Source organism: Tenrec ecaudatus, chromosome 1 (genome assembly GCF_050624435.1).
Source record: "Tenrec ecaudatus isolate mTenEca1 chromosome 1, mTenEca1.hap1, whole genome shotgun sequence".
NCBI lineage: Eukaryota > Metazoa > Chordata > Mammalia > Afrosoricida > Tenrecidae > Tenrec > Tenrec ecaudatus.
Genome location: NC_134530.1, coordinates 71701563 through 71720265, shown reverse-complemented (window position 1 = coordinate 71720265; position 18703 = coordinate 71701563). Strand labels below are relative to the sequence as shown.

At 44.0% G+C, this 18703-nt stretch overlaps 1 pseudogene; it reads left to right on the top strand.

Moving 5' to 3' along the window:
- Nucleotides 1-9301: 9301 nt before the first annotated feature.
- On the top strand, nucleotides 9302-11392 carry LOC142426422 (peptidyl-prolyl cis-trans isomerase FKBP3 pseudogene; annotated as a pseudogene).
- The last annotated feature ends 7311 nt before the right edge of the window (nucleotides 11393-18703 follow it).

Sequence of the window (18703 nt, the reverse complement as noted above, 5' to 3'; positions counted from 1 at the left end):
CCCGCCCAGCCCTGTAGCAGCGCAGGCAATTAATTCTACAGTACTTAGGCTTAGGATGGCTTCCAAGGACTCTTAGGAGCTCGATAAGTACCTTTGTCTCCTTGCATTCTTCCAGCCAGGCCCTGGGAATAATTCCCTTCCCGATGGCCAACAAACACTGCCTGGACCTCAGCCCAGGTGATGGGGAGCTGAGCAGGCTTAGGAAAGGGCTATACTCAGAGAAAGGGCCTGTGGGCTGAGTAGTTTCGGGGACCATTGGTACCAGTGGCAGAGCCAAGTCTGTGAAATCATTCCAAAGAGAGAAAGGAGTGAGTGGGAGGTTAGAAATACAGACAATTGTCTGGGGTCTTAAAGGCTTGAAGGTGAACAAGTGGCCATCTAGCTCAGAAGCAACAAAGCCCACATGGAAGAAGCACACCAACCTGTGCGATCACGAGGCGTCAAAGGGATCAGGTATAAGGCATCATCAAAAAAAACAATCTTACCATAGTGAATGAAGGGGGAAGTGCAGAGTGGTGACCCAAAACCCATTTGTCGGCCACTGGAGATTCCCTCACAGAGGGGTCTAGGGAGGAGATAAGTCAATCAGGGTGCGATGTAGCACCGATGAAGAATGCAGCTTTCCCCCAGTTCCTAAATGCTTCCTCCCCCCCCACCCCAACTACCATGATCCGAATTCTACCTCGCAAGTCTGGATGGAGCAGAGGATGTACACTGGTGCAGATAGGAGCTGGAGGCACAGGGAATCCAGGGTGGATGATACCTTCAGGACCAGGGGTGTGAGGGGTGATACTGGGAGAGTAGAAGGTAAGTGGGTTGGAAAGGGGGAACCGATTACAAGGATCTACATGTGACCTCCTCCCTGGGGGATGGACAACAGAAAAGGGGGTGAAGTGAGATGCCGGATAGGGCAAGATATGACAAAATAATAATTTATAAATTATCAAGCGCACATGAGGGAGTGAGGAGCAGGGAGGGAGGGGAAAAAAGAGGACCTGATGCAAAGGGCTTAAGTGGAGAGCAAATGCATTGAAAATGGTTAGTGAAAAGAATGTTCAGATGTGCTTTATACAATTGATGTATGTATATGTATGGATTGTGATAAGAGTTGTATGAGCCCCTAATAAAATGTTTTTTTAAAAGCAAAAATAAGATAAAATAAAAAGAAATACAGACAGTGAGGGTCAGTAGCAAATTCTTCTTAGCATCTGTCTGTGAAGACAAGGAAAAAAAGGTGAACAGTGGATCTAGGGAAGATTTTACGTTAAGACAAAGGGAAGATATTAGTAGAAAGACGAATTTAAATGCAGGAAATAAGAGGTGAATCCAGGCCTTGAGCAGATGAAAGGATGTGAAAATTACAGCTTAAGAATGGCAAAACCCGGAACTCTATGATGCTCACTCTCCCGACACAACGGCTGAAGCCAAAGTGGGTGAACAAGTAAATGTGGTGAAGAAAACTGATGGTGCCCGGCTATCAAAAGAGATAGTGACTGGGGTCTTAAAGGCTTGAAGATAAACAAGCGGCCATCTAGCTCAGAAGCAACAAAATCCACATGGAAGAACACACCAGCCTGTGTGATCGAGTGGTCCCAAAGGGATCAGTTACCAGGCATCAAAGAACAAAAAATCATATCATTGACTGCACACCTCCATGACAGGATCGCTGAAGACAAATGGGTGCATAAGCAAATGTGGTGAAGAAAGCTGATGGTGCCCGGCTATCAAAAGAGATAGTGTCTGGGGTCTTAAAGGCTTGAAGGTGAACAAGCGGCCATCTAGCTCAGAAGCAAAAAAGCCCACATGGAAGAAGCACACCGGCCAGTGCGATCACGAGGTGCCAAGGGACCAGGTATAAGGCATCATGCAAAAACCAAAAAAAAGATATAAGTGTGTGTATTTATGTGTATATGTGTGTGTATGTATATATGTATATGTATATATGTATATATATACCATATTAAATGAAGGGGGAAGTGCAGAGTGGAGACCCAAGGCCCAAGTGTCAGCCAATGGAGATCCCCTCATAGAAGGGTTTAGGAGAGGAGATGGGTTAATTAGGGTGTGAGGTAGTACCGATGAAGAACACAGCTTTCCCCCAGATCCTGGATGCTTCCTCCCCCCAACTACCATGATCCGAATTCTACCTTGCAGGGCTGGATAGGACAGAGGTTGTACACTGGTACATATGAGGGCTGGAGGTACAGGGAATCCAGGGTGGATGATACCTTCAGGACCAAGGGTGTGAGGGACGATGCTGGGAGAGTGGAGGGTGAGTGGGTTGGAAAGGGGGAACTGATTACAAGGATCCACATGTGACCTCTTCCCTGGGAGAGGGACAGCAGAGAAGGGGGGAAGGGAGACTCCGGATAGGGCAAGATATGACAAAATAACGATGTATAAATTACCAAGGGCACATGAGGGAGGGGGGAAAGGGGAGGGGGGGGGGAAGAGGACCTGATGCAAGGGGCTTAAGTGGAGAGCAAATGCCTTGAGAATGATTGGGGCAGGGAATGTATGGATGTGCTTTATACAATTGATGCATGTATATGTATGGATTGTGATAAGAGTTGTATGAGTCCCTAATAAAATGTAAAAAAAGAAAAGAGGAGAAAAAAGTGATTAGGGCAAAGACTGTACAGATGTGCTTTATGCAATTGATGTATGTATATGTATGAACTGTGATAAGAGTTGTATGAGCCCCAATAAATTGTTAAAAAAAGAATGTCAAAACCCAGGGGGGAAGGGAGCAGAAGGACAGGACAAGAGTGAAGGTGAGGTTTTGAGGGAGCCGAGGATCTCCCTCTCAAGTCAGAGAGAGACGGGCTTTGGTCCTCAGACGGGGATATGGGTTGTTCATGGCCATCACTTGGGAACCATCCCCAGGAAAGGATCCGGTAAAAAGCATAGCCTGAGGCTCAGCAATAGTGAGTGGGGCTCAATCAGTCGAACCTCTTCTGAAAACAGTGGTGGAAAGCAACCCTGAATGCAGAGCTCAGCCCATGACCAATGATAGGCTCTGGGGACTGGTCCGCAGTGTCCTCAGGGACTCTCCTCAACTTTTTAAAAAAATCATTCTATTGGGGCTTATACAGCTCTTATCATAATATATACATGCATCTATTGTGTCAAGCACACTTGTACATTTGTTGCCATCATCATTTTCAAAACATTTGCTTTCTACTTGAGCTCTTGGTATCAGCTCCTCATGTTTTCCCTCCCTCCCTATTCTCCTACCCTCATAAACCCCTGATAATTTATAAATCATTGTTTTTTCATGTCTTACACCAACCAATGTCTCCATTCACCCACTTTTCTTTAGTCCATCCCCATGGGAGGGGGTTATATGGAGATCATTGTGATGAGTTCCTTCTATCTCCTCCCACCTCCCCCTTATCCTCACCCTCCTGGTATCACTACTCTCATTATTGGTCCTGAGGGGTTTACCTGTCCTGGATTCCCTGTGTTTCCAGCTCTTATCTGTACCCGTGTACATGCTCTGGTCTAGCCAGATTTGCAAGGTAGAATTGGGATCATGATCATGGCAGGGAGAGGAAGCATTATAGAACTAGAGGAAAGCTGCACCCTGACTGGCTCGTCTCTTCCTTGTGACCCTTCTGTAAGGAAATGTCCAATTTTCTACAGATGGACTTTGGGTCTCCACTCTGCACTCCCTCTCATTCACATTGATATGATATTTTTGTTCTGGGTCTTTGATGCCTGATACCTGAGCCTATCGACACCTCGTGATCACACAGGCAGGTGTGTTTCTTCCCTGTGGACTTTGTTGCTTCTGAGCTAGATGGTTACTTGTTTGTCTTCAAGCCTTTAAGACCCCAGAAGTTATATCTTTTGATAGCCAGGCACCATCAGCTTTCTTCACCACATTTGCTTATGCACCCATTTTGTCTTCAGTGATCATGTCGGGAAGGTGAGCATTACAGAATGCCAGGTTATTAGAGCAAAGTGTTCTTGGTTTGAGTGAGTACTTGAATAGAGACCCAATGTCTGTCTGCTACCTTGATACATAACATATAAATATATGTGCATAGATCTATTTCCTTGTTGTTATGTATAAATATATTTATATGTGTGCATGCCTGTATTTAGACCTCTATAAATGCCCTTTGCCTCCTACTTCTGTCTTCTATTTCCTTTTACTTTCCTCTTGTCCCGCTATCATGTATGGCCTTCATTCAGGTTTTAGTAATTCTTCTCGGTTACATTGCCGTTGATCAAGCCCTACCAGGCATCCTACACCCTCCTCGCCATTTATTTTAGATCATTTGTTGTTCCCTTGTCCCTGGGTTTGTTAACATCTACTTCCTTTCCCCTGTCTCCCCATCTCCCTCCCGTCTCCTCCCCGCAAAACCATCGGTCCCATTGTTTTCTCCCTGGGATTGTTTATCCCGCCTATCTTATCTAGATAGGCATGCAAAGACAACAATAAGCACAAAAACAAGACAGAGCAAAACAAAACAACAAAAAACCGAGAAAAAGAAAAACCTATAAATAGTTTCAGTTCTGTTTGTTGACCTTTGGGAGTATTTTCCAGTCGAGTGGGATGGGGTGCCATGCCCTGGCCCCCAAAGTCTATTTTTGGTACTCCCCAGGGACTTCGTTGCTTTGCTCCCCTTGCTGCTCTGTTGCTCACCCTAAGCATTTCGCCCCCATATGGTGGGGTCAGATCAGACACAATTCCTGCACGGTGCCTCCAGTGTTGTCCCTGTAGTAATATGGGTCAGTGAAGGATGCCTTATCTCCGGGTGGGGTCAGCCCTGTGGTCCCCTCTGTGCATTGGCTGCTCTGAGCATCTTCCTCACGTTTTAAGGCCCAGCTTGGACATACACCCTGTGCGGAGCCTTCCCCAGTCCATCTCCACCGCAAGCAGAGTGAGTTCCTCTCTCCCTCTTGAGAGTTCGGCAGGACTTTCTTGACAATTACAATTCCTACACTAATGCCTGGAATTGGGTTTTTTTAAATATCTTTATTTCATTTAAATCTCACAACACACTCTGCATAAGCATGAAGTACCATCTTCCCTCTTCAGAAGGAGAAACTGAGGCTTAGAGAGGTGAACTCAGCCAAGACTCAGCCGGGCCAGACTGCTGCAATGTCCACCCTGGGCATTTCACCGCCATGTTGGAACAGGCTGAGTCTGTGTATGCCCGTCTCTTGCCCCATGCTCCATGAGGGCAGGAATGGGGCCTGGCTTATCTCCACCTCCTCGGGAACCCGTCTGCCCACCTAGCATGGCATGCATGAGAAACATGTGTTGAGGGGACACCAGAGACAGATCATCTGGTTCAGCTTTCCATTTCACCAATAGCAACACTGACACTGAAGTTCAAGAGCAGGAAAGGCGCTTGCCCAGCGTGGCACAGCAAATCACAAGTGGTGATAAGTTAAGACATCTTGTGACTCATGAGACCACAGCACCTGAATTGAGGTTTGGTTCCCCTTCCTAGAGTCACACCCTCACATTTAGTTGCCTAATTACTTATCCATTAACCTTGTTATATACTATGTACCCCGAGATTTGGATCAGAAATATACTCCAGGGCTTGGGAGAGTGCCCATTGCTCCTTTCTGCTCCTTCTGCCAAAGGAAGCCACCCAGGGAGTGACTCCCCAAGCTTGTCCAGGCAGGTATGAGCTAGAGGCTGCACCTGCAGTTCAAGCTTTAGACTGGGGCAACCTTTGGGGCACTAGAAAATACAAGGCAGCTTCAAAAAGCTGGTGGAAAAATTCCATTATCTTTTAATCCTATTTTCCCACAAATTTCTTAAAGTCCCTTTGTACGTGGATCATAAACGTCTATGGATACACAAGGAGAGACCTTTGGCTCAGCTGAGGGAGCTGATACAATTTGGGGAGACCACTAGAAAGCCAAGACCTGAGGGATGAGTATGGGATAGTCAGAGAGAGGCAAGTGAGAAGGGCATTGCCGTGGAGGACACAGCAAGAGGAGAGACTTAGAGGCAGACAAGAGAAGAGGGCATAGGGAACACTGCACATTCAGTGCAGTTGTAATGCAGGTGCCACTAGAGGCAGCTTTCAGGAGAAGAGTGGCAGGAGGTAGGGTGCTAGGCTGGCAAAGAACCAGCTCCTGCCCGCTTAAGGAAGAGGGTGGCATGGGTGACTGGAATGCGCAAACAGCCAGAGAGCAGAGAGACAACTATTTAAATCATGCTACTGCCCTCTCCAGAGCCTTTCCCTTGTTAGTTAAAATTCTTTGCAGTAGTCAGATATACTAAGGGGTACCCTCCCCCCAAAAACGGAATTGTCCCTCCAAAACTTTGTATTTACCTTTCTTACGAAACAACCGTATCGCTTTTCAAAGTACTCCCCATTACACTTCATACATTTGTCAGTCTGTGATTCCATTCTTGTAAACATTTTTCAACTCCATCTGCTTTGGTAGCTGACAGCGTCTCCCTGGTTTGTTTTTCTTCACTAATGCCAAGATTCGGGTTTCATAACCCAATTTTTCATCATCTCTTCTAGGTAGTCAGGTCGCTGTCCTTTTGTGTTCCTCTGCATTGCAGAAACACTCTCCCTGAGTACAGTCAGGTGAGTGAGGCACAGGAGGGCATGAGAGACATGCTGGGGTTTGCCCCAAACTGGCGCACTGAGATGGCTGCATGAGCAGGTGCATGGTGGTGGTGGCAAAACTAGTCCCCCTTCTGCTACAAATCAGGCTTTTTTTTATCAGCCACTGATATGCTATCTTTTCAGAACCTCTAAATAGAAAGCTTGATTAGCAGTCTGATCTGGTAGAACAAACTCCAAATGCACTATGAGTCGACATTTTCATCCGTTCGGGAACGTGATGGACATCCAGAATGAGGTTTGTCATCAATCGACATTTCACAGCTTTTGAAATGAGAAAACTGCTCCTATACATGAGCGTTCCCTATAGCACTGTCCTTATAAGCTGTGTTCAACATCACACCAGTTTCTGTGGCAGGAAACAAAATTTCATAGCCCCATGCTGTTGTCTTAAATCAGCCATCGCAAGAACTGAGGTTTGTCAGAAACTGCTTTTTTGAAAAAATTCACTGTGACCAGAGAACCTTCCCAGGCGTTGGCACTGGGTGCACTAACTAAGAGCAAGTTTCTGGAAAAACACGTACTATGATGGCTTTGCCCAGCAGAGTTATTTCCCTTTTTGGGGGATATCCCCTCGTACATAACAAAACACTTCAATAATTTTTACCTGAGCAACCCAATTTCTTTTTTCAATCCAATGATTTTAAATACATTCACCATGTCGAACAACCATTACACATTTTTATCACCATTCATGAAAATTCTACTTTGGTTAAGCAATAACCCACTCCCCATTTCTCCTTCCAATTGCCCCAGATAAGCACTAATGAGCTTCAGTCTCTGTGCATTTGCATATTCTGGATATTTCATATAAGTGGCTCATACAATTTCTGCTCTTTTGGGTCTGACTTATTCCACTCACCATATGTTTTCAAGGTTTATCAATGTTGTAATATGTAACAGAACTTCATTTCTCTTTATGGTTGCAAAATATTCAACTGTGTGCACCAAAGTGCTCATCCACTCATGTGCTGATAGATACTTGAGTTGTTCCCAGCTTTTAGCTGTTGTGAATAGTGTTGTCATGCACACCAGTACACTAGTATTTGTTTCCATTACTGCTTTCAATCCTTTGGGGCATATGCTATAAGGGTAAATACAAATGAAAAAGAAAAATTTATGGATGCATAATTTTTCCCAGTGAAACAAGGCATAAAGAACCCACCTCTCTTTGTTCTAGAACGTTTCCTTATAACATTTTTCAATATAAATTCTTCCTCGGTTTTTTTTTTAATTATCTAGAAGTCTTCATCAATGATTAAAGTTCTCACCAGTCGTCTAACCTCGGAATATTTTCTCTACGACCTAGGAGTCATCACTTCAAAATGTAAACATCAAAGAAGATAGTGCCCCTATCTTCCACCTCCAGGGGAGTTGAACAGAGGTGCCTGGTTCCAAACTGAGGCTATCTACCTGTCAACTAACTGAAGAGAAATGTAAAATAAGATCATAAAAGAGCTGCACAGAAGATTTCAAAGGGCACCTTGAGAAGACAAAATATTATACATAAGAAAGGGGAAACCGGTTACAAGGATCTACATGTGACCTCCTCCCTGGGGGATGGGCAAGAGAAAAGTGGGTGAAGGGAGTCATCAGACAGTGTAAGATATGACAAAATAATAATTTATAAATTATCAAGGGTCCATGAAGGAGTGGGGAGTGGGGAGGGAGGGGAAAAAGGAGGAGCTGATGCCAAGGGCTTAAATGGAGAGCAAATGTTTTGAGAATGGTGAGGGCCACAAATGTACAAATGTGCTTTACACAATTGATGTATATGTGGATTGTGATAAGAGTTATATGAGACCCCAATAAAATGATTTTAAACATATGTATTATACACAAAACCTAAAGTTAGAAAGGCAAAATGAAAGAACATGCCCAGAGAGAGGAGGGGAGGTGAACTGATCACAATGATTGACACACGCACACACACACGCGCGCACACACGCACACACACGGGGATGAACAGCAGAAACCGTGGGGGAAGGGAGACAGCAGTTGGTGTTAGATATGAAAATAATAATTTATCAAAGGGTCATGGAGGGGGGAGAGAGGAACTGATACCAAGGGCTTAATAGAAAGTAAATGTTTAGAAAATAATGATGGCAACTTATGTACAAATATGCTTGATATGAATGCTATGTGGGTTATTATGAGTTGTAAGTACTCCCAATAAAATCTTATAATAATTTTTTTAAGAATTGAAGAAAAACATCCAAGCTTTAATTTGCAATAATTAAAGAATCCCATGGGTAAAATATTGTACACTGTAGGAAGCATCCAAAAAGAAGATAGAAGTAAAAGACAAATCACAAAGTAATATGCCAGAAAGAAGTGGCCGGGGAGGGCGGGGAGACAGGGACAGAGGAGCGGGCGGGAAGCAGAAATTTAAAAAAAAAAAGAAGTGGCCGGCATTCAAACATTTGAGGAGATAGCACGTGATCAAGAAACAACAGTGCTGGAGGAAAAAGTCCAAGCCACACTAAGGCCTTGGCAAAAAACAAAGCTCCCAAACCTGACAGAATCTGAACTAAGGTTTCTCAACAAAGGAATGCAACCCTGGACGCTGTCACTCATCTGAGCCCCTAAATTTGGAAGACGGCTACCTTGTCAACTAAAAGGAAGCGCTCCGTGTCTGTACCAATACCAAAGAAAGGGGATTCAACCGAATGCAGACATGATCAAGCAATATGATTAATGTCATGCTAAAGCCCATTCAAAACGGGTTGCAACCGTTCTTCAGCAGGAATTCTGTGCCAAGCCTTCAAGCCAAGCGGGGGACGGTGCTGGCAGGTATTCTACAGCAGGCTCGTGCCACGGAGCAGCTGCACGCGAGCAGCTGCCTAAGAAAAACATCAAATTTCTGCAGGATCGTGGTTCAAACTCGTTTCTTGCAGAACATAAACTATTGGGAAATATCAAAAAATGTGGCTAAAACAACTACCAAGGATCATTTGGTTACAGCCTATAACCATCTTGTTGAAACTAAGCATTTCAAAGGCACCAAAAGCATAAATAAAGTGTGTGAGTCGGTGAAAAATGTGAAAGTTACTGACGACACACCCAAAGAAAACAAGTCTGAAGACTCTGGAAGAGGGTCCACTAAAATACATAGAATCTGTCCTTTAAAAGGGTGCCCAGGTGTGAGGGGCGATGCTGGAAGGGTGGAGGGTGAGTGGGTTGGAAAGGGGGAACTGATTACAAGGATCCACATGTGACCTCCTCCCTGGGAGATGGACGGCAGAGAAGGGGAGGGAGGGAGGCTCTGGATAGGGCAAGATATGACAAAATAACAATCTATAAATTATCAAGGGCTCATGAGGGATTGGGGAACAGGGAGGGAAGGGAAAAAAAGAGGACCTGATGCAAAGGGCTTAAGTGGAGAGCGGATGCTTTGAAAATGATTAGGACAAAGAATGTACGGATGTGCTTTATACAATTAATGTATGTATATGTATGGATTGTGATTAGAGTTGTATGAAACCCTAATAAAATGTTGGGTTTGTTTTTTTTTAAAAAAAAAGCGTGCCCAGCCAAAAAATAAGAGTAATAAAATAAAAGGGTTCCCAGCTATTAGAAGACAGAGTATCTGGGGCCGCAAAGGCTTGAAGCTAAACAAGCACCACCTAGCAGGGAAGCAACAAAGCCCACCAGCCTGTGTGATCACAAGTGTTGACGTTATCAAGTATCAGGCATTAGAAGACCCAAAATGCATAACCATATCAATGTGAATGAGGGGGTTTCTGAGGAGACCCAAAGCCTATCTGTAGACAATTGGACATCCCCTCACAGAATGGTCACTAGGAAGGGACGAGCCAACCAGGGTGCAGTATAGCACTGACAAAGCACACAACATTCCTCTAGTTCTTTAATGCTCCCTCCCACTATCACGACCCCAGTTCCACTTTACAAAACCAGCTGTACAGTGGTACAGAGAAGAACTCTCGACACATGGAATTCAGGACAGATAAACCCCTCAGAAACAATAATGGGAGTAGCGATACCATGAGGGTAGGGGAAATGTCAGGGGGGAAAAGGGGAACTGATCGCAATTACTGACATAAAACACCCCACCAGGGGGGGCAAACAGCAAAAATGTGGGTGAATGAAGGCAGTGGACAGTGTAAGATGTGAAAATAATAATAATTTATAACTTATCAAGGTGTCACAAAATTGGGAGTGTGGAAGAAGGAGGGTAAAAAGAGGAGGCTCAAGTAGAAAGAAAGTTTTGAAAATGAGTATGACAACATATGTACAAATGTGCTTGATGCAATTGATGCATGGATTGTTATAAGAGCTGTAAGAGCCCCAGTAAAAATGATTTATCATAAAATAAAATAAAGATAATAGTAAAGGGAGATAAAATCAACTTTCCCAAAAAGGGTGGTGCTGTTCGTTGTTGGTCTACAGGAACACTACAGGACGGGGCTGTTTTTGATATTACCATTAAAACAAGTCCCAAGAAGAGAAAAATGCCATGCTTTAAAGTTTTGAGAATGGAGTTAGCAAACTTATCAGAGGAGGGGCTGAAGCACTCCTGGCTATGAGTAAGAGAGAAAAGGCTCCACTCGAGGCTGGACTGGAAGAAAAGACAGCCTGATGCCAAAATTCCACCAATGCAAAACTTATTTGAAGTAGGATTAGTGGACAATGCTGGGGATGGCAGCACTTCAAGTCTGAAGACAACAGCAATAATGATAAGAGCTGCCCTTGAAGAAACCAAATGTCACGAATTAGAGCTGGTGGCTGTTAAGGTTAGGAGCCCATTGCTAAGAAGTTAAAACCCGTTTACTTGATCCCTGACTTTGGAGCAATGTAATCCCATGTCCTTGAAATCCAAAATATTTCACTACAACTCTGTAAAATATTGGTTCAAGAGAATCGGGTTTCCTTTTACCTCATGTTGTAAATCAAAAGGCTCTATACAAACATCCACTATTTTGATCTGACAGATTTGTTCAGTGCTAGACAATTAACTATTCTGATTAAGCTAACCAGGCCTAGGGAGCCATACCTATACAATGAGAGGGTACCAGGCAGTACGACAGGGACCAGACCAATTCCAGGGATACACATGGCAGCCAACTAAAAAGGAGGTGGGGACAGGAAAAGTAATAATAATAAAAAAGACATGGGTAGTGGGGGACACAGGGCACTAACCCACCCAAGGGGCGGGTATTGTTTATATCTCCACAGGGAAAGAGGGACCAGACTTCAACCCAGTGCTCCAAGATGTGAATGCAACATGCCGGCGTCAAGTAGGGAACCAGTGGAGAGGTCTAAGGGTCCGGCCCCAACCCAACTACTACGTGGACACCTGCCCCTCCCCCCAGAAAAACTTATTTCAAACCCCTCCCTCCAGAAGAATTTATTTCAAAGGATGGCATGAAATATGCAGCTCCGGGAGAGGGAATATTTGATCGGAGTACATGGGAGCAGATGAAGGTGGATGAGGAGAGAGTGAAGCACATCCTGGCCCACCAGGCCTTGAAGACAATGTTCCCCATTAGAGCAGCCAGTCCACAGAGAGGACCACATGGCCAGCCCCCCTATGAGACACGAGGACCCTCACTGACCCATAACCCTACAGGGGACAACATTGGAGACACAGTGTGGGAATTGCGCCCAATCTGATCCTGCCACACCAAGTCAAAAAACTAAGGGGGTGCAACAGAACAGCAAGGGAATGGAGCGGCAAGGTCCCCAGGGAATGCCAAAGGTGGACTTTGGGGCCAGGGCTTGGTGCCCCAACAGACTGGACTGGAAAACACTCCTAAAGGCCAACAAACAGTCCTTGAACTAACTACAAGCTTTTCTTTCTTGTTGTGTTTTATTTGGTTTGTTGTTGTTGTTTTGTTGTATATTGTTGCTTAGTTTTGCTCTGTCTTGTTTTAGTGCATGTTATTATCTCCGCAGGTCTGTCTGAATAAGATTGGCTAGATGAGCAATCTGCAGGAGAAAACAACGGGACCAACAGTTCCGGGGGGACATGGGAGAGGGGGATGTGGGAGGAAAGGTAGTGGTATTAACAAACCCAGGGACAAGAGAACAACAGTGATACAAATCGGTGGTGAGGAGGGTTTAGGAAGCCTGGTAGGGTGTGATCAAGGGCAATGTAACCAAGAGGAATTACTGAAACCCAAATGAAGACTGAGCATGATAGTGTGACAAGAGGAAAATCAAAGGAAATAGAGGAAAAAGCTAGGAGTCAAAGGGCATTTATAGAGGTTTAAATAAAGGCATGTACATATGCAAACATATTTATATAGGAGGATGGAGAAATAGATCTATGTGCATATATTTATAGGATTAGTATTAAGGTAGCAGAAGGACATTGGACCTCCACTCAAGTACTCCCTCAATTCAAGAATACTTTCTTCTATTAAACTAGCATTCCATGATGCTCACCTTCCCGACACAACCGCTGAAGACAAAGCGGGTGCATAACCAAATGTGGTGAAGAAAGCTGATGGTGCCCAGCTATCAAAAGATATAACATCTGAGGTCTTAAAAGCTTGAAGGTAAACAAGTGGCCATCTAGCTCAGAAGCAACAAAGCCCACATGGAAGAAGCACACCAGCCTGTGTGATCACGAGGCATAGAAGAGCTCAGTTATCAGGCATCATCAGAACAAAAAATCATAGTGAATAAGGAGGGGAGTGCGGAGTGGAGACCCAAAGCCCATTTGTCGGCCACTGGACATCCCCTTACAGAAGAGTCTCAGAGAGGAGACGAGCCAGTCAGGGTGCAGTGTAGCAACGATGAAACATACAACATTCATCTAGTTCATAAATGCTTCCTTCCCCGCCACCGCCACCCCCCCCCCCAACACACTATCATGATCCCAATTCTACCTTACAAATATGGCTAGACCAGAGGATGTGCACTGGTACAGATAGGAACTGGAAACACAGGGAATCCAGGGCGAATGATCCCTTCAGGATCAGTGGTGTGAGTGGTAATACTAGGAGGGTGAAGGGAGGGTGGGTTGGAAAGGGGGGACTATTTACAAGGATCTACATGTGACCTCCTCCCTGGGGGATGGACAACAGAAAAGTGGGTAAAGGGAGACATTGGACAGGGCAAGATATGACAAGATAATAATTTATAAATTATCAAGGGTTCATGAGGGAGGGGGCAGACGGGAGGGAGGGGAAAAATGAGGAGCCGATGCGAGGGGTTTAAGTGGAGAGCAAATGTTTTTAGAGTGATAAGGGCAATGAATGTACAAATGTGCTTTAAAAAAAAAAAGCCACAGAGTGGCAGAATAGATTTTTGTTAAAGGAAAAAAAATGCTCTGAATTGGGGATTTGCCGTGTGGATGCTCATCTCTGAAACTTTAAAATATTTGTTTCTATGTAGCAAGAAGACAAAAGTATACATAAGAGCTTGACAGAAAATATAAACATTAAAGTAAGAGAGTTAGCATTAAAAGCCCGAATTTCAGAAAAGTGCACTTCAAAAACAAATAAACCATAATAATAATAACTTTATTAAGTTAATATCAGGTGATCCTCTCCCAAAAAAATCATAAACAATTACTGGATGAGTCTTCAGTTTTATTATAAAAATGAAGATGATCGGTTTGATCAAAATGAAAGCTCGCTCACAAGTTTTACACAAATAGTCTAAATGCCAAGTCTCCTGAAATAGCATTAAACTTTCAGTATGATTTTCATTTTTTAAGAGATGCAAACATTCCATTTTCTCATTTAATCTATATTCCAAGGCATAGTTTTTAATAGTTCACCTTTTCTGCAATGAAATCCAAATTCAACACAAGTATAACTGAAACAGACAAACCCATTGACAGCAAAGGGTTTTTTTGGTTTGTTTTGTTTTTAATCATTCATTTTATTGGGGACTCATACAGCTCTTATCACAATACATGCATACATACATTTGGCAGCAAAGGTTAAGGTTCAGGGTTTTTTATAGAGAAGGGAAATCTTTAAAAGCAGTCCTTATGCAGTGGGTTTCTAGTCAAGAGCACTCTCCACACAAGAGCACTGTGTTCTGATATCCTGGCATTCTCTGGCGCTCACCTTCCCGCCAGGATGGCTGAAGTCTAAATGGGTGCATAAGTTAATGTGGTGAAGAAAGCTGATGGTGCCCTGCTCTTAAAAGATACGGGGTGTGAGGTCTTAAAGGCTTGAAGTTAAACAAGCGGCCATCTAGCAGGAAAGCAACAAAGTCCACATAGAAGAAGCATACCAGTCAGTGCGATCATGAAGTGCAGATAGGATCAGGTATCGGGCATCAGAAGACTCAAAACAATCATATCAATGCAAATGATGGGGTTTAGAGTGGAGATCCAAAGTCCATCTGTAGACAATTGAACATTCCAGGGTGAAGCACAGCACCGATGGAACACACAACATTCCTTTAGTTTTTTAATGCTTCCTCCCCCAACCCCCTCCCATCATGACCCCAGTTCTACAAATCTGGCTAGACTCGAGCATGTACACTGCCTCAACACACAGTATCCAGAACAGATAAACCCCTCAGAACAGTAACGGGAGTAGCGATACCATGAGGGTAGGGGAAGGTGGAGGGAGAAAAGGAAGAAACTGGGACCCAACTGCAATAATCACTGTATAACCTGCCCCCGCCCCAGGTGGATGAACAACAGAAACGGGGAGAAGGGGGACAGCGGAAGGTGTAAGATATGAAAATAATAACTTATAATTTATCGGGGATCCACAAGGATGGGGGAGGGAGGGGGAAAAGAGGAGCTGATACCAAGGGCTCAAGCAGAAAGAAAACGTTTTGAAAATGCTGATGACAACATATGTACAAATGTGTTTGATACAATTGATGTTTGGATTGTTATGAGCTGTAAGAGCCCCCAATAAAATGATTTATTAATTTTTTTAAATAGCAGCCCTTATATGTTTGCAGAATCTTAGTATACTTAGATGATTTGCACATTAGTTTTATTTTCCTACATTTAAGACTACAAAACTCCATTGCAAATGCATGCAAAACTATTTTAGATCACTTAATGCAAAAATGCCCAAAATAGTTCTCCAGAAATTCAAGCCAGATTCAGAAGAGAATGTGGAGGGAGGAATATCGTTGCTGATATCAGGTGGAGCTGGGGTGAAAGCAGAGAGTACCAGAAGAAAGCTATTCATTCGTGTTTATTGACTGTGTGAAGGCCTCACAGTGTTGACTGTCACAAGCTCTGAATAACATTGCAAAGACTGAGCATTCCAGAACACTTCACGGTGCTCACCAAGAACCTGTACACAGCACAAGAGGCAGCTGTTGGAGCAGGACGTGGGGATTCCACATGGTTTAGAATCAGGAAATGTGTGTGTCGGGCTGTAGCCTTTCACCATACCTACTCTCCCTCAAACTGAGCAAATCGTCTGGGAAACTGGACTATATGAAAAAATAACAGTATCAGGATTGGAGGAAGACACGCCAACAAACTGTAATATGCAGATGGCATAACCTTGCGGGCTGAAAAAGGACATGAAGTGCTTATTGGTGAGGGTCAAAGATGACAGTCTTTCATGTGGGTTATACCTCAACAGACAGAGAACAAAAGCTGACCCAGAAAGCAATATCCTGGTAAATTGTTTGAAGATGTCAAAGATGTCCTTTACAGTGGATTCACAATCAGCACGCATGGAAGCAGCAGTTAAGCAATGAAACAATGTATCACACTGGACAAATCCTCTGCAATGATCTCTTGTCAGTGTTAATAAACCAAATTGGCACTTTCAGGACTAAGGTGAGGCTGGCCCACGCTGTGGCATTTTCAGTTGCCTCCGATGCACGCATGTAGAAGCTGGACCATACCCGGAGACGGCTGAAGACTTGGTGACCTTGAATTGTGGTGGTGGTGAAGAATGCTACATCTAGCATGGACTAGCAGAATAACAAACAACTCTGACTTTGAACAAGTAGAGCCAGAATGCTCCTCAGAAGCGAGGGCGGTGAGGCTTCGTCGCAATTCCTCCTGACATGTATGTCCTCACATGGGCCCGTTCCTGGAGAAGGGCTATGATGAATCGATTCTGGTTGGACGTTTGTTGAGTGGTAAACGTGTCTTGTTTCTCTTCTATGGAGATAATCTCTTCTCCAGAGTTATCTGGATTGGGAGAAGATTTTGTTTGGGACCATATCTCCCCAATAATAGTGATGAGTGGAGCTACTGAATCGTGAGTTTAGTTCTACATTTACATTTTTGAGGAACTGCCAGACTTCACCTGGAAGGAATGCCCCAGGGCTGTGGCTGAGGGGTATAATGCCTTCACATTCTCACCAGCACTTGTGATTTTTCCTTTTTCCTCTTTTTTCTGAGAGCCATCCTAGTGGCTGCAAAGTAGTATTTCGTTATGGTTTTGAGCTGCATTTCTATAGCAACTAATGACACTGGATGGCTACTCAGGTGTCTAGAGGTCATTTGTGTGTCTTTTTTGGTGAAATACCTATTCAAGACAGTTTCCCTTTCTTCATCATTGTGGTGAATACATACAAAATATACAGCAATGCAACTGTTTTTATATGTACATTCAATGACATTAATTACATTTTTCTTTTTTAAAAAAATCATTTTATTGGAGGCTCTGACTAGTCTTGTCGCAATTCATACATCCATCCATTGTGTCAAGCACATTTGTACATATGTTGCCATCATCATTTTCAAAACATTTTTTTTCTACTTGAGCCCTTGGTACCAGCTCGTCCCCCCCAGCCCCCATCCTAATCACATTTTTCAAATTGTGCAACCTCTATGCCTTTCTTTTTCCAGATTATTCTACTGCCACTAACACACACTCACTGCCCCCTAACGTTTGCCCACTTTTTAATGGAGCTCTTCATCTTTTTGTTGTTGAGTTTTAGGAGTTTCTATTATATTCTGGATATTAAATCCTTGTTTGATATATGGCTCCCAACTGTTCCCATCCTTCCCTGGGGATAGAAGGCAAATCCTTTCCCTCTTAATCCACGCACAAGCTGATTCCTACATGCCAAGTTCTTGTCCCCTCCTAATCTGCCCACCATGCCCAGGACACCTCAATGGCTCTGTTCTTCCTCTGCCCTCTTCCTGGAATGTTCTCACGGCATCTCTCCAGAACACTTTCTGTGGCCCATCCTTGCAGACTGTCTCCCTACTCTCTATCCCGACACTGATCTCTACCATAGCTCCTGGTACACTTTTTAAAAATCTATATAACCAAACCAGAAACCAGACTCACTGCCACTGAGTCAATGCCAACTCATAGGGACGCTAGAAGCCAGGGTAGAACTTCCCTGTGGGTTTCCAAGACAGAAAGTCTTCGCGGGAATAGAAAGCCCCCTCTGCGGAAAGTGAAAGAAAATAGAAGAAAGAACTGGGAGGTAAAAGACATTTATAGAGGTCTAAACATAGGCACACACATATGTAAATATACTGATATCTCATGATAGGGATATAGGTCTATGTACATATATGTCTAGGTTAAGTATTAAGGACCATCTAGCAGGGAAGCAACAAAGCCCACATGGAAGATGCACACCAGCCTATGTGATCATGAGGTATCAACAGGATCAGGTATCAGAAGACCCAAAACAAACAATCGTATCAGTGCGAACGAGGGGGTCTGAGTGGAGACCCAAAGCCCATCTGTAGACAATTGGACATCCCCTCACAGAAAGGTTACAAGGAAGGGACGAGCCAGCCAGGGTGCAGGATAGCACTGAAAAAACACACAACATTCCTCTAGTTCTTTAACCTCCCTGGCGGTAATCCCGAGTGTGGCTCAGGGTAAATGTTAACTGTCAGAAGCGGTAACCCCGACCACTCGGGATTACACTGCAGAGATGTCTCTTAACAAAATTACTGACATAATTAGACCACCAGGGAGGTTAATGCTTCCTCCCCAGCCCCTCCCCCACTCTCATGACCCTAGCTCTACCTTACAAATCCAGCTAGACTGGAGCATGTGCAGTGGTACAGATGAGAGCTCTCAACACACGGAATCCAGGACAGACAAAGCCCTCGGGAACAATAATGGGAGTACCAATACCATGAGGGTGGAGGGAAGGTAGGGGTAGAAGGGGGAGAAACAGGGAACTGATCACAATTATGGACATAA